This window comes from Biomphalaria glabrata, chromosome 3 (genome assembly GCF_947242115.1).
Source record: "Biomphalaria glabrata chromosome 3, xgBioGlab47.1, whole genome shotgun sequence".
In the NCBI taxonomy this organism is placed as follows: Eukaryota; Metazoa; Mollusca; class Gastropoda; family Planorbidae; genus Biomphalaria; species Biomphalaria glabrata.
Window position 1 is genome coordinate 21,301,224 of NC_074713.1, and position 13,577 is coordinate 21,314,800.

General features: G+C 37.1%; 1 protein-coding gene across 6 annotated transcripts in view; it reads right to left on the reverse strand.

Annotated features, from left to right (window-relative positions):
• LOC106063040 (synaptosomal-associated protein 25-like) overlaps positions 1-13,577 on the reverse strand; it is a 91,443-nt gene that overhangs the window by 23,488 nt on the left and 54,378 nt on the right. The gene's annotated exons all lie outside the window — the stretch shown is intronic.

Below are 13,577 nucleotides of genomic sequence, written 5' to 3' on the forward strand. Positions count from 1 at the left end.
CCGAGGGTATGGCTGTATGCAATAGTCTCTCTTGACGTGAGTTTGAATCTACTTCTGTCTGGAAGATGTGTACACCTTTTTTTTTTTTAACCATCAAATTATCATCAAAACGGCACAATGAATAAAAGAAGTCAGAGGTCACGTGAATAAATGCAGAGAGGTGGCGAAAACAGACGCTTGGTATGGAAACCTCAAAAGGGAGGGGGGGGGGACGACCATCACGCGCCGCCACCCAGTGGATGGTCATGCTGCTAACACTAACAAGCTCCATGAGTGCACAAAATAAAGAAAGTCGCTAAAGAGAATTAGCCCATATGTAGATATCAAGGTGCCCACCAGCTTCTAAGAGATCAACGCTACTGGTGTACATCAGTGTTTCCCAAACTGATTTCCGTGGAACCCTAGTGTTTCGCGAGGCATGAATAGGTGTTCCACAAACTACTGGAATAATACACCAGGTGTATTAATCTCTCTGAAAATTAAGCAAAGTGTTCCGCTAAATACTTAGAATGTGCCAAGTGTTCCATTAAGGAAAAAGTTTGGGAACCACTGGGTGTACATCATAAAAGGGAGGATAGTGTGTGAAACCTTGCAGTTAAAACCTATCGAATGACTGGCGACCTAGCTAACCTTTCACTGACAAGAAACAAACAATGAAGCAAGGAGGAATGAACAATGGACTGCCAGTCGTTAGGAGGTGAACTCACCCAGTGGCTTCCAAAGTTAGACAAGAAAGTAAATCAAAATAAGAGGGGACAGCGTCCACGTTTACCAACCCCCACCCCCACCCACTGGCGGATCCAGGGGGGGGGGCGGTGGGGCGATCGCCCCCCCCCCCCACTTTATATTATGTCGTTCCCTGTTGGCCGATTGGTGGGGGGGGGGGCGAATACCTCTACTGCCTTTCCCACCTAAACCCTTTGAGTGGGGGGGGGGGGCGGGGGCGGTCCGTTTTTATGGAGAAATCATAGTTTGTGAACAAAATTAGTTGAATTAATATATATATTGTATATTATGTCGCTCCCTTTCTGGTATCTTGGCCGATTCGGTGAGGTGAGGGGGGGGGCGATTGCATGTACTGCCCTCCCCACTCTAACTCTCTGAGTGCTGGGTGGGGCGGTCCTATTTTTGTGGAGAATCATAGTTTGTGAACAAAATTAGTTGAATATCTATATAATATAAACTACGTATTGATATGTGACCCATTGTATATTATGTCGTACCATACTCTAATCTCAAATTGTATCATTAATAAATTTAAATGAAAAAGGGTTGTACCAGGTGGGAGGGGCGATACATGCAATCGCATTTCCCCCCATCGGACAAATCAATACTTTTTCTTTTTGTATTATAGTTAAGAAATTACAAAATTTTAAAAAAATCTATCACTAATATAATTTATATATACTATAAATTAAATTCTTATATCGAGTCGTCCCACCCATATTCTTTAATACCAAATGCAATCTTTAGCAGAAATTATTAAAGGAGCGAGGATTAATCGTTTTCACTCTACCGCCCCTCCCATTTCCAGACAGAGTTTATATAATTTCACATGAATTTATCATAATTATTTTAAGAAAGACTGTGCATTGGAAAAGTTAGAATTCGAACGAAATTTTTCGGTATAACAGTCATAATTGAGATGAGTTATAAACTCAAATAATAATTTCATAGTCGCCTTTTACCAACCTTTACTCAATCTGATATTTTTCTAGTTAAATAAATTTGGGACTATAACTCACAATTTACACTTTGATCTTCTTAAATACTATTTATCGAATATTTTTTTTTTCGGCGGCGATCCTTAAAGCAAAAATCTAAATATGTGGGGTAACCTATCTTTTCAAGGAACAAAACAGTTTTATTAGCAATGTATTATGGGCCTATAAATTTATATTAGAATATTTTTCAAGTACAACATTATTCGAAAGGTCCTTTTTAATAGTATGAATAATGAGCTTTAGGTCAGGAGAATGCGTTTCTGCAGTGAAGAATGAAAGAAAACGCTTTTGGCGTCGGGGCTTCGCCCCGAACTCCATTGGTGAATAATGAGCTGTACTTGTCAGGAGAATGCGTTTCTGCAATGAAGAATGCAAGAAAATGCTTTTGGCGTCGGGGCTTTGCCCCGAATTCCATTGATGAATAATGAGCTGTAGATGTCAGGAGAATGCGTTTCTGCAATGAAGAATGCAAGAAAACGCTTTTGGCGTAGGGGCTTCGCCCCGAACTCCATTGATGAATAATGAGCTTCAGATATCAGGAAAATACGTTTCTACAGTGAAAAAAGCAAGAAAACGCTTTTGTCGTCGGGGCTTCGCCCCGAACCTAACAAGAGAACCTTATAGCGCTGCCCCAGTTGTTTTGTTTTTCGCCGAAGGTTGAGAAATGATAAATATATATATATATGTATGTGTGTGTGCGCGCGCGCGCTGTACGCACGTTTATGCATAGGGTTAGGGTTTACTGGGCGTTAGGGTTAGGGTTTGGAAAAAAATCGCCCCCCCCCCCCACAGTTCTGGATCCGCTAGTGCCCCCACCCCAAACCAATTAACGTCTAGGGTAAAGTGTTTTTTACTTAATTTCTACTGCAAAAAACTTAGACTATAAGATATCAAATGAAAAGAAAAATTCTAAAAAAAAAAAAGAGCAGCTACAAAACTTGCACTGAGTACAAAAACAATCAACATCTCCCTCGGCTTAGATGTTCTCACATACACGTCATCAGAAATTATCAGACAATCATTCAAAGACTAGAAGGATGGGTGGAACGGAAGCTGGGACATTGAAATGACAGAATGTGTCAGCACTACATTGGCCTTGTCTGTTGTGTGAGATAGGATGGCAGAGGCAATTCGGGGTGATCTAAAGGGTAGGAACCGTATGAAGGTAGTCAGTAAGATGTGTATGGAGTTAGTAAGATGTGTATCAAGTGAGTCAGTAAGATGTGTATGAAGGAAGTCTGAAAGATAGGCGTGCAGGGAATGAAGATGTTGCTTGTAAGTGGTGAGAAGATTTGAAATTACAAAATAAACAAGACAATATTTTTAAAATACTTTTTTTTTTAAACAAAGCTTATTTTAAGCTTAATTGTATCAATTAGTTTGGATCAGTCATGCAATTAAATTTGTAATAGAACTAGACCAACAATAATTAATCTGTTCGATTAGAAATATTTTTGTTTAACACATTTTCATACTTTAAGCTTTCTCGATGCGCTATGATCCTATCACTTGTCTAGTTGGGGGAAAAGGGGGACGGGGAAGAAGGGGGGTATCTCTGTGAGTGTCACCGTGATCGCTTTTTAAAATACATGAAGAAAAATACAACTTGAATTTGAACTCAGGGCTCAAGACTCCTCAAGGAGACTAATTCAACTTATACCACAACATAAGTCAAGAAAAATTTCTTTCCCTTGTTTGATACCAAATAACATTATTAATTACCGATCATTAGCTAAATGTTGTTTTTAGCGGCCCCCGAAAGGAGAATAGATTTGTATTAGTTTTGTGTGGTTAGTCTGATATTTCAGATCATTCAAAGTTCTGATGCAATGACTACTTTTTTCTTTTAGAAAAGTGAACCATTTCATTTTTAAAATTACACATGCAAGCAAATTTTCAAAAAAATACACCACTTTTAAATGAAAATCTTCAGGGGATGTAATTTTTTTTAAAAAGGTCACAGACTTCGTCAATAAATCAAGCTTCATTCATCGATTCGCGCATTCAATTGTTTTAAAAAAATTGCTTCTAAGGTCACAATGGAAAAAGTGTGCATGGATCATTATAAAATATATCTTCCAACTGACTCAATGAATGGAATACTGATTGAAATGTTGTTTGAAAAAAATAATTTTGATACAAACTTTGTTTTAATTATAAGTTAAAAAAAAAAGCACTACTTTTATAGCGCGCAGTTTTGACATATCCTCAGTATAGGTAGGTCTACACTTGTCAGTCTAAATAAGACTAAATAGAGCCCAGATCTAGATATATTTATAATATACATTTTATTATTGATTCTTGTTTTTAAGCTACAAAAATAATGAAACGAAATCCGAGATTGGGTGTGCGAGAAATAACGTGTGCAAACTTTGTACCCAATAGACAGACAGACAGACAGAGTGAGTTGCTATACGCTTTGTGAAAAAGAAAGAAAGAAGATAGAAAGGGGTTGGAGGGAAGTCTGGAAGATTCATTTTGAGAAGTTTTGGGAGTTGAAAAGGGATTAAATTAAACTAGGAAATACACGCTCTATGTCTATGTATGTATGGGAAAGGGGGGGGGACAGGGAATGGGAGAAACAAGAGAGGAAACCCGGGGAACTTTTGGTATAAATGGTTGCATGCACAAGGAATCTCATGGGAGAGGATGTATTCTGCAAGTACAGCGCTGGTTACTCAAAGTCTTAGGCACACGACAAGACAAGCCAATGTACTCACACTCTGGAATGTTTTAAAACCATCTTCTCACAACACATCTATACCAGTATCTATTGAAATATGACTTCAATACCAATTTTCAGAACTAAAAACATGCTTTTCCCTTCTTTCCTGTAATAAATTATTACATTTTCAAATCAAATGAACTTGTTTTTAGGAAGCATTCACAGGAAATTTGATTGTATATATCTATTGTATATATAAATATAGATTGTATGGATTGTATATATAAATATATATACAAATATATATATATATATATATATATATATATATACAGTGCTTTTTGTAAAAAATTAGGTGCCGGTACTCAGTAGTTGATTGCCTAACCTTTTAACAACTAAAAATTAATAATATACGTTAAAATACAAGAAAAGTAATAATTTTTTCAAAACAGTGCCGGTACGCCGTACCGGTGCGTACCGTCACAAAAAAAGCCCTGTATATATATATAAAGATATTGTATATATCTTTTATTGAGATACTTTCGCTACATATCGATCTCTATTCTTTAGTTTGATCAACTTTAGTTTCTAATATCGAATGCAAAAATGTTGTTAGCCTTTAAAAAAAAACAAAAAATTGTGAGCCTTGAATATGAACAGTTGATGTTGTTCTTTAAGCTATACCTTTCTCTTCTTGCTTTTTCATTTCTATCATTGATAGAAAGAGAGGCGCGGTGGCTGAGCGGTAAAGCGCTTGACTTCCAAACCGGGGGTCCCTGGTGAAGACTGTGATTTTTATTTTCGGGATTTTCGGGCGCCTCTGAGTCCACCCAGCTATAATGGGTACCTAACATTAGTTGGGGAAAAGTAAAGGAGGTTGGCCGTTGTGCTCGTCACATGACACCCTCGTAAACCGTAGACCACAGAAACAGATGATTTTTATATTATCTGCCCTATAGACAACAACTCTGAAAGGAGAACTATCTAAAGGAGAACATTGATTGAATACTTAGTACTAGTCGACCCACGGCGTAGCATACGCCGCTATTTAGTGACGGGTGAACACTTTCTGAAAAACACAGTTGTCCAAATGGGATAGGTTTGGACAAACGACTGTAAGTCAATAAAAAGAAGGAACCCTAAAGACAGCAACATACAATTGTCGACTGAAAACAGGTTTTGGAAGATATATGCATATCTTTTTGAACTTTTTGCCTTGTGCTTTATTAATTGTCAGGGCAAAGGCTAATCTATCGTAAAGATAAAAGGCAAATTTGAATCTGATGGATTCGGGGATATCCGGGGAATAAGGACAGTTTGTGAGGTAGCAACTGCGATAGTTTTACACTCCAGTACGATACGGTGAATGCAACCGCTAAATAGCAGGGATATGGAGAGACGAGCCGGATTGTAAACTCGAAGAGGGTCATGCGAACGTTTTAGGAAGTGATAAATGATAGTAGCGGGGTGCGGATCCCACCTACAGTTTGTGCAAAGCTTTTATCAGCTCAATCTGTCTGGTAGAGGGATTGAACACCTTATTTCTCCCAGACCCTTTCTCCAATAAAGTTGAAACTTTGCACCATTATTCACGGGAAAAGACAATGTATGAATCAATAAAACACAAAATAACCAAGCAGTCGATTAATTATTGGTAATTACTTTGTTTGAAGATTTAAACTATTATTTATTGTACCTAACAAAACATGAATTAATTTTTTTTTGATATCGAAAAGGGAAATAGCTTCTGCATATTTGCGTGATATAATTTCAGTGTGGAGTTATTTCCCTTAGATAATCTTTGTTTTTTTAAGGTTTATATATTTTGCTTGTTTGTTTTTGTTTTTATAGAAGTCAAGGGGAAAAAAACAGAACCACGATTTTAATTAGGATTACTTACTATCCAGTTTATGTGAGCATCTAATGGCCATGACTGGAATGATCGATCTACTAGATCTAGTAACAGTTATAAATATGAATGCACTCAATCAGATCAAATCATATTTCAAATAGGAAAACATCTTAAATACAGGTCGCTACTAGGTTTGTGTGGGTTCTATGAAATACTGCCCTCAGCCTTACTACACACACACACAAACACCTGTTTCTAACGCTTGTGTTTAAATTGTGTTTTTTTTTTCAGAGAGAGAAGCAAGAGGTAAATAACTTAAGTATTTCAAAACATATCAGCTGCGATGTCAAGAACACACACACACACACAAAGAATGTTCAACATTTCTCTTTCGATCTCTCCCTCACAGGCTCATGATATACACATAATGTGTGTGTGTGTGTAAGAGAGAGAGAGAGAGAGAGAGAAAGAGAGAGAGAGAGAGAGAGAGAGAGAGAGAGAGAGAGAGGGAATCAATATTTCAACCCTCCAGTAAATTCTATTTCTGTTCATCTGAAACCTTTCAGCTAGACAATAACGTTGACCTTCAGAAAGTATGGCTTCAAGTTTCTGGCTCAAATTATTCACCGAAATCTGAGACCATCAACACAGAGACATAGGGAGCTCTACAATGCTGCAGCCAGCAATAGCCCCACCCAGTGCCTGCCAATAGTTTGGTTCAACTTTTAACTCAGCCTTTTTTTTTTTTCCCTTTTCATGTCTACAAATAGAGGATGCAAAAAACTAGCTACCCAACAAAACAAGATGGAGATCATAAAGGAGAGAATCCTTCAGTGTGCAATACCCTCACCCTTTAAGGAAAGTCTACGTCAGAGTGACAGTCAATGGACACAACAGTTTATAACATGTCTACACCATCATGACATAGTGCGTCATAAGAGCCCGAGGACAAACAAACAAGTAATGGTTCAATTCAGAAGTAAAAAAGTAATGGTTCAATTCAGAAGTCAGGCAGCGTTTCTCAGGCTATTTGACGTGCATTCACTGGGGAATCTAAGGCGATCACTTTTTTGTGTTTCAATAAAAAATATTGACTATTAAACACGTAAAATATTTTTTAAAAATGAGAACAATTGAAAAGACGTTGATTCGTCTTCTGAGTAGGACTTTCTCGAAGGTACACCTGACAAAACAGGCAGCTCCAAGACATCTTGATGAACACGAAAATGATCTTAGGAAGATCACACCCACGTGCGCTAGATGTTTCTCCAACGGTCCTCACATTTCACTGTTGGCTCTTGTCGTCTTCTCCTTTATTTTATCTAAGTGGAAATGGGCGTTTTAAAAATTTAATATTATTAATAGTGGCCTCTGGACGCCAGAAGAATGCCTTTCTGCAGCTCAGAATGCAATAAGACGCTTTAGAAAGAAGGGTTAATTTTTGTTTCGTTGATGGGGAAGCGTCACTCGTAAACGTTGGAGATATGCTGATCTAAGGTCAAGCAATGGATTTATAGATCGTTCTGGAGCTGTTCGTCTGTCACATCTGGATCTCGCAAACTACAAGATTATTAAAATTCGAATTTCACCATTGCCTGTATGGTGATCGAAATACGCGCTAAGACTGTTTTTAGCGGCCCCCGAAAGGGGAAAAGACGCTATTAGTTCTGTGTGAAATGTCTGTCCGTCCGTCCCGTTTAGATCTCGTAAACTAGAAAAGATATGCAAAAATCCGACTTCACAATATTTTAGACCATTCAAAGTTCTGATGCAACGGCTACTTTTTTTTTCCCTGAAAGCGAAAATTCTCATTTTTAAAATCAGTTATGCAAGCAGTTTTTTAAAGAGAAAAAGCTAATTAGTATGCATTATAAGTTAGACCTAATTTAAAACGAATAGTAATCTTATAAACTTCATTTTCGTAAACATTTTTTTTTATATAAATAGCGGAAATTTTTTTATTTTTTTTTTGAGGATTCGAATATGAGATTGAGCCTTTTCAAAACAATTACATTATTTATTCCGAACCGAGGGTCCCGGGTTCGAATCCTGGGATTTTAAACTTCTGAGTGTACCCAGCTCTAATGGGTACCTGACATTGGTTGGGGAAAAGTAAAGGCGGTTGGTCGTTGTGCTGGCTACATGTCACCCTCGTTAACCAAAAAAACAGATGAACTTTACATTATCTGCCCTATAGACCACAAGGTCTGAAAGGGGAACTAGTTAGGCCAGGTTCACATCTAACTTTACATTCACTTTCACCTATCCTTTGATCTGCGGGACCGTTGGGGCACTACACAAGATCTGTTAACCTTCTTTCTCCATTCTTATCTCTCATTTGTCTTTGATATAATTTCATTCGGATGTTCTTTCTGAAAATATTGAAGCCTACCTGGGCGGACCACTGGTCGTGCGGTTTGCGCGCTGGACTGTCGTTCAGATTTATCGACGGTCGAAGGTTCAAACCCTTTCTGCTCCTATCCCCCGTCGTCCTGCGGGAGGTTTGGACTAGGAAGTAAACTATCTTCAACTCTGAAGGATTATCCGAATTATGTAAAACATTTTACTTCGGGGACCGATTGTGAGTTTGTGTTTCCACACAAACTGTCTTTTGTAACCTTGTTTTTTTGTTGTTTTTTTTTTGGTCTTTGTTATTTTAAATTAAGATTTAAAATAATAATGTACTATAAACTTAAATTATATTTGAGAGTGGCATATAACTGTTTTGTTTTCTTTGGCATTTATGTATTATTTTTTTATTTGTCTCAAAAGAATATAATTAAAAAAAAAAAGAAACTTTAAAAATATAAAAAAATCGATACTTATATATTTTAAGTTCCAAAAAAAAAAATACAATGACATATGCATATTGTATGCAAGCACATTTTTATACATTTATAAATGGATGAGACTGTGTTACATAATGGTTAAATATCAAGGGGCCACATACGAGTTTGTGTAATTCACAGTATTCTATTGAGAAAGAGACGCCTAACTATGAGTTTGATCTCTGATCTACGTCAATCTAAACGTGTTTTCTACTTCGCATCTGTCGGTCCTTCTGTCCACTACTTCAGAGTGTACAGACTCCCATGCCATGTCCACAACTCGATGGCTGTCCAAAGGTTACAACACTGACACTTCCGGGCAATACAGCAGCAGATAATCTTTCCCGCCACAAATCTAATGATTACGCTCTGGCGGCTGCCGTCCCTCCAGCTCCACCCCCCCTCCCCCGATTGTGTGCCTGGTGTCAAAAGCTGCTCCCATGCGTATTTGCGCACTAGCAATCACGCAATTCTGACGCAGAGGCGAACACAATGACAAATGATAGCTATAACATAGAACTTTCATAAATAGTATCTAACTGAATAAAAAATTGGAAGCACTGGGACCCGGAAACAGACATTTCATTGTGCAGACATGAACTTTTACCATACGCCCGTATGAATAACATGGGTTTTACCTAGTGACTGAGCTTCCTCAACGCAACATTCATCTACACACATCACCAATAGAACAGTGCAAAATAGAGATATATAGAGAAGTGAACGATTAGTTCGTTGGTTACTTGAACAAAAGATCTTTGTTCTCCAATCAGTTATTTGGTTACTTGAACAGAAGATCTTTGTTCTCCAATTAGTTATTTGGTTACTTGAACAAAAGATCTTTGTTTTCCAATCAGTTCTTTAGTTACTTGAACAAAAGATCTTTGTCCTCTAATCAGTTCTTTGGTTACTTGAACAAAAGATCTTTGTTCTCCAATCAGTTCTTTAGTTACTTGAACAGAAGATCTTTGTCCTCCAATCAGTTCATTGGTTACTTGAACAGAAGATCTTTGTCCTCCAATCAGTTCTTTAGTTACTTGAACAGAAGATCTTTGTTCTCCAATTAGTTCTTTAGTTACTTGAACAGAAGATCTTTGTTCTCCAATCAGTTCTTTAGTTACTTGAACAGAAGATCTTTGTTCTCCAATCAGTTCTTTAGTTACTTGAACAGAAGATCTTTATCCTCCAATCAGTTATTTGGTTACTTGAACAGAAGATCTTTGTCCTCCAATCAGTTCGTTGGTTACTTGAACAGAAGATCTTTGTTCTCCAATCAGTTCTTTAGTTACTTGAACAGAAGATCTTTGTTCTCCAATCAGTTATTTGGTTACTTGAACAGAAGATCTTTGTCCTCCAATCAGTTCGTTGGTTACTTGAACAGAAGATCTTTGTTCTCCAATCAGTTATTTGGTTACTTGAACAGAAGATCTTTGTCCTCCAATCAGTTCGTTGGTTACTTGAACAGAAGATCTTTGTTCTCCAATCAGTTCTTTAGTTACTTGAACAGAAGATCTTTATCCTCCAATCAGTTCTTTAGTTACTTGAACAGAAGATCTTTATCCTCCAATCAGTTCGTTGGTTACTTGAACAGAAGATCTTTATCCTCCAATCAGTTATTTGGTTACTTGAACAGAAGATCTTTGTCCTCTAATCAGTTCTTTGGTTACTTGAACAAAAGATCTTTGTTCTCCAATCAGTTCGTTGGTTACTTGAACAGAAGATCTTTGTTCTCCAATCAGTTCTTTAGTTACTTGAAAAGAAGATCTTTATCCTCCAATCAGTTCTTTAGTTACTTGAACAGAAGATCCATATCCTCCAATCAGTTCGTTAGTTACTTGAACAGAAGATCTTTATCCTCCAATCAGTTATTTGGTTACTTGAACAGAAGATCTTTATGCTCCAATCAGTTATTTGGTTACTTGAACAGAAGATCTTTGTTCTCCAATCAGTTCGTTGGTTACTTGAACGTAATATCCCATTGCCATCGCGTCTTTCATCTTAATCTTACTCTTTTATTTTCCAATAAATGTTTCTAAATTTAGACATCTCGTCTTTCCACTTTTTGTACTCGATCTAGATCTGTCTTTGTCACGGAGTGTTCAACCCGGGCAGTGCTCGGCATTATTCCAAATCTTCATATCTGTATCAATTACTGAAGGAAGCGGTCACGTGCAAGACTCCCACAATGCTAAAAACGCCTTTAGCGGTGACCAGTTTCTAATAGTTAGAAAGTGTTTAACATGAGAATAGATGGTCACTGAGCGTCAGAGTGTAGAGTTCAACCCAGGTGACTGGATATTCTGTGAAACTCAAGTGTAAAGCTGACATTTGAGTAATGGTCTAGTAAAAGAGGTTACCGTCACTGCTTCATCTTATACCTTGCTGAGAAAAAAAAATTCTTCCTTGCTGTCTTGAATTTTTGAATGAGTCATTGCAAGTTGAAAACAAATATAGACTGTTCATTAGGGAAATACTAAATACTGGCAACATTTAATGTCATTGTTTTTAGGTGAATATTTAAAGTGTGTTGTTTTTTTTAGAAAGTCAACAACCATACAAACAAAATATGTAGGCTAGCTTCTTGAGAATGTTTCCCTGCAATTAGATGTATCCATCACTGACCTATAGAAGCAGGCTCGATATATGCAGTCAATCTACACAGCCGTTTTTACAAAGCTTAGATCAACTCTGTCTGTCTGTATGGTAAAAGGTGTGTATGTCTGTCTGTATGGTAAAAGGTGTGTACATGTTATTTCTTCCACACCTATTCTCGGATTAAGTTGAAACTTCGCACAATTATTCAATGGCATAGACAAGACATGAATCAATAAAAAAAAGTAGTCAATTAATTAGTGGTAAATAATTATTATGTTTGATATCAACAAGGGAAACTAATTATTTAGTTTTCACATATACGGCTAAATTTTATGGATTTAGTCCTCTTTAATATTGTTAACGCTATTTTTCTCTCGCGCATTCTCAGATCAAGTTGATACTTTAAACAATTATTTATTGTACCTAACAAAACATGAATCAATAAAAAAAAAGTACCCATTTAGTCAACTTATTATTGGTAATTAATTATTTTGTTTGATATCGATAAGGGAAATAACGCGTATATTATCGATAGATATAGTTTTAAGGGCGAAGTTCTTCACCTTTGTTTAAAAAAAGGATATATATATATATATTATATATTGCTTGTTAGAAACATGTTTTTTTTATCAAAGAAGTAAAGGTGCGTTGAAGTGTTTTTGTACATAGACCTAAGTCCTGAAAAGAGAACAATGTAAGCTATAAAGGTTTTACAATAAGTACACATGAAAAGACTTTCTAGCAACAAGTCTATGGTCTGCGGGCCTTTTTAGTGTACGGACCAAAGGTTTGGAACACACTCCCCATTGATCCCAGACAGACAACAATGCTACACCACTTTTAAGAACATTAAAACCTATCTGTTTAAAACTTTTTAAGATTAATTGTCATTGCAGCTGTCATGTTTGTGTTTGTAATATTATTACAGCGCCTTGAGCCTACATTTTGTTTAACAGCGCTTTATAAATAAAATTATTATTATTGAATTATTATTGTAAATAGGCACATGAAGTCATTATTAATCTCTCAGGAGCCGATGTCGCCTTTAAATGTCCACCGTTATAATGAAGCGCTGATCTACAGAGTCAGTGAACAAACTGCTGTCGTAGCTCATTTAACTGAGTTCTAGCCTCAAAGGATTTAAAAACAAAACAAAAAGACAAGGCAGCCACTGGACAAACAGCTCCCCAAGCCCCCTCTAGAAACTGAAAGCTACGCCCGGAGAACACCAAACAGTTCTTATGATGCCTTCCTAACTGCCCTATAGGAAACAATAGAATGAGGCTGCTGGACGTCACTGCCATGTTGTTTTTTTTATGTCATTTCGACTTGAGTGAGGGGGGGGGGGGAACCGGCACGGAGTGTGTAAAAACAAAAAAGGTGGGTGGGGGGGGGGGTATTTAGTGGTATTTCAACAAGAATATTTTAATTCATCCTAAGAGGACACGAATGTTGAAACAAATCGCAAACTTTACATAAATCCGTAATACATAAATATACCCCCCCCCCTTTTTTTTCAACAAAAAGCTGGAAGAAAATGTGATGAGAGTAGAACGGTGAAAGAAATTAGGAAATTAAGGGGGGGGGGCAAGGGCGGTGCTAACATTTGGAACCAATCAATGTCAATTACAGATGTGGCGTATGGGGTGGAAAGTGTCAAATCCCAGAGGTCACTCTGGCGGACACACTGGGGTGGCCTTCCCCCCCCCCCCCCATTTTAACCTAAAAATGAAAGAATTAATTTATCCTGTAAAAAAAAAAAAGGGATAGCGTGGGTGGTATCATTGAAACTTTATTGTCTCAGAGAGTGTTGGGTTCGTTTGTAATTTTAAAGAATAGCATTGCTCTTTTTTTTTTTTTTTTTTTTTAAAGGACAAAAGAGGGTGAAGAAAGGTTGACATGGGAACTGATTC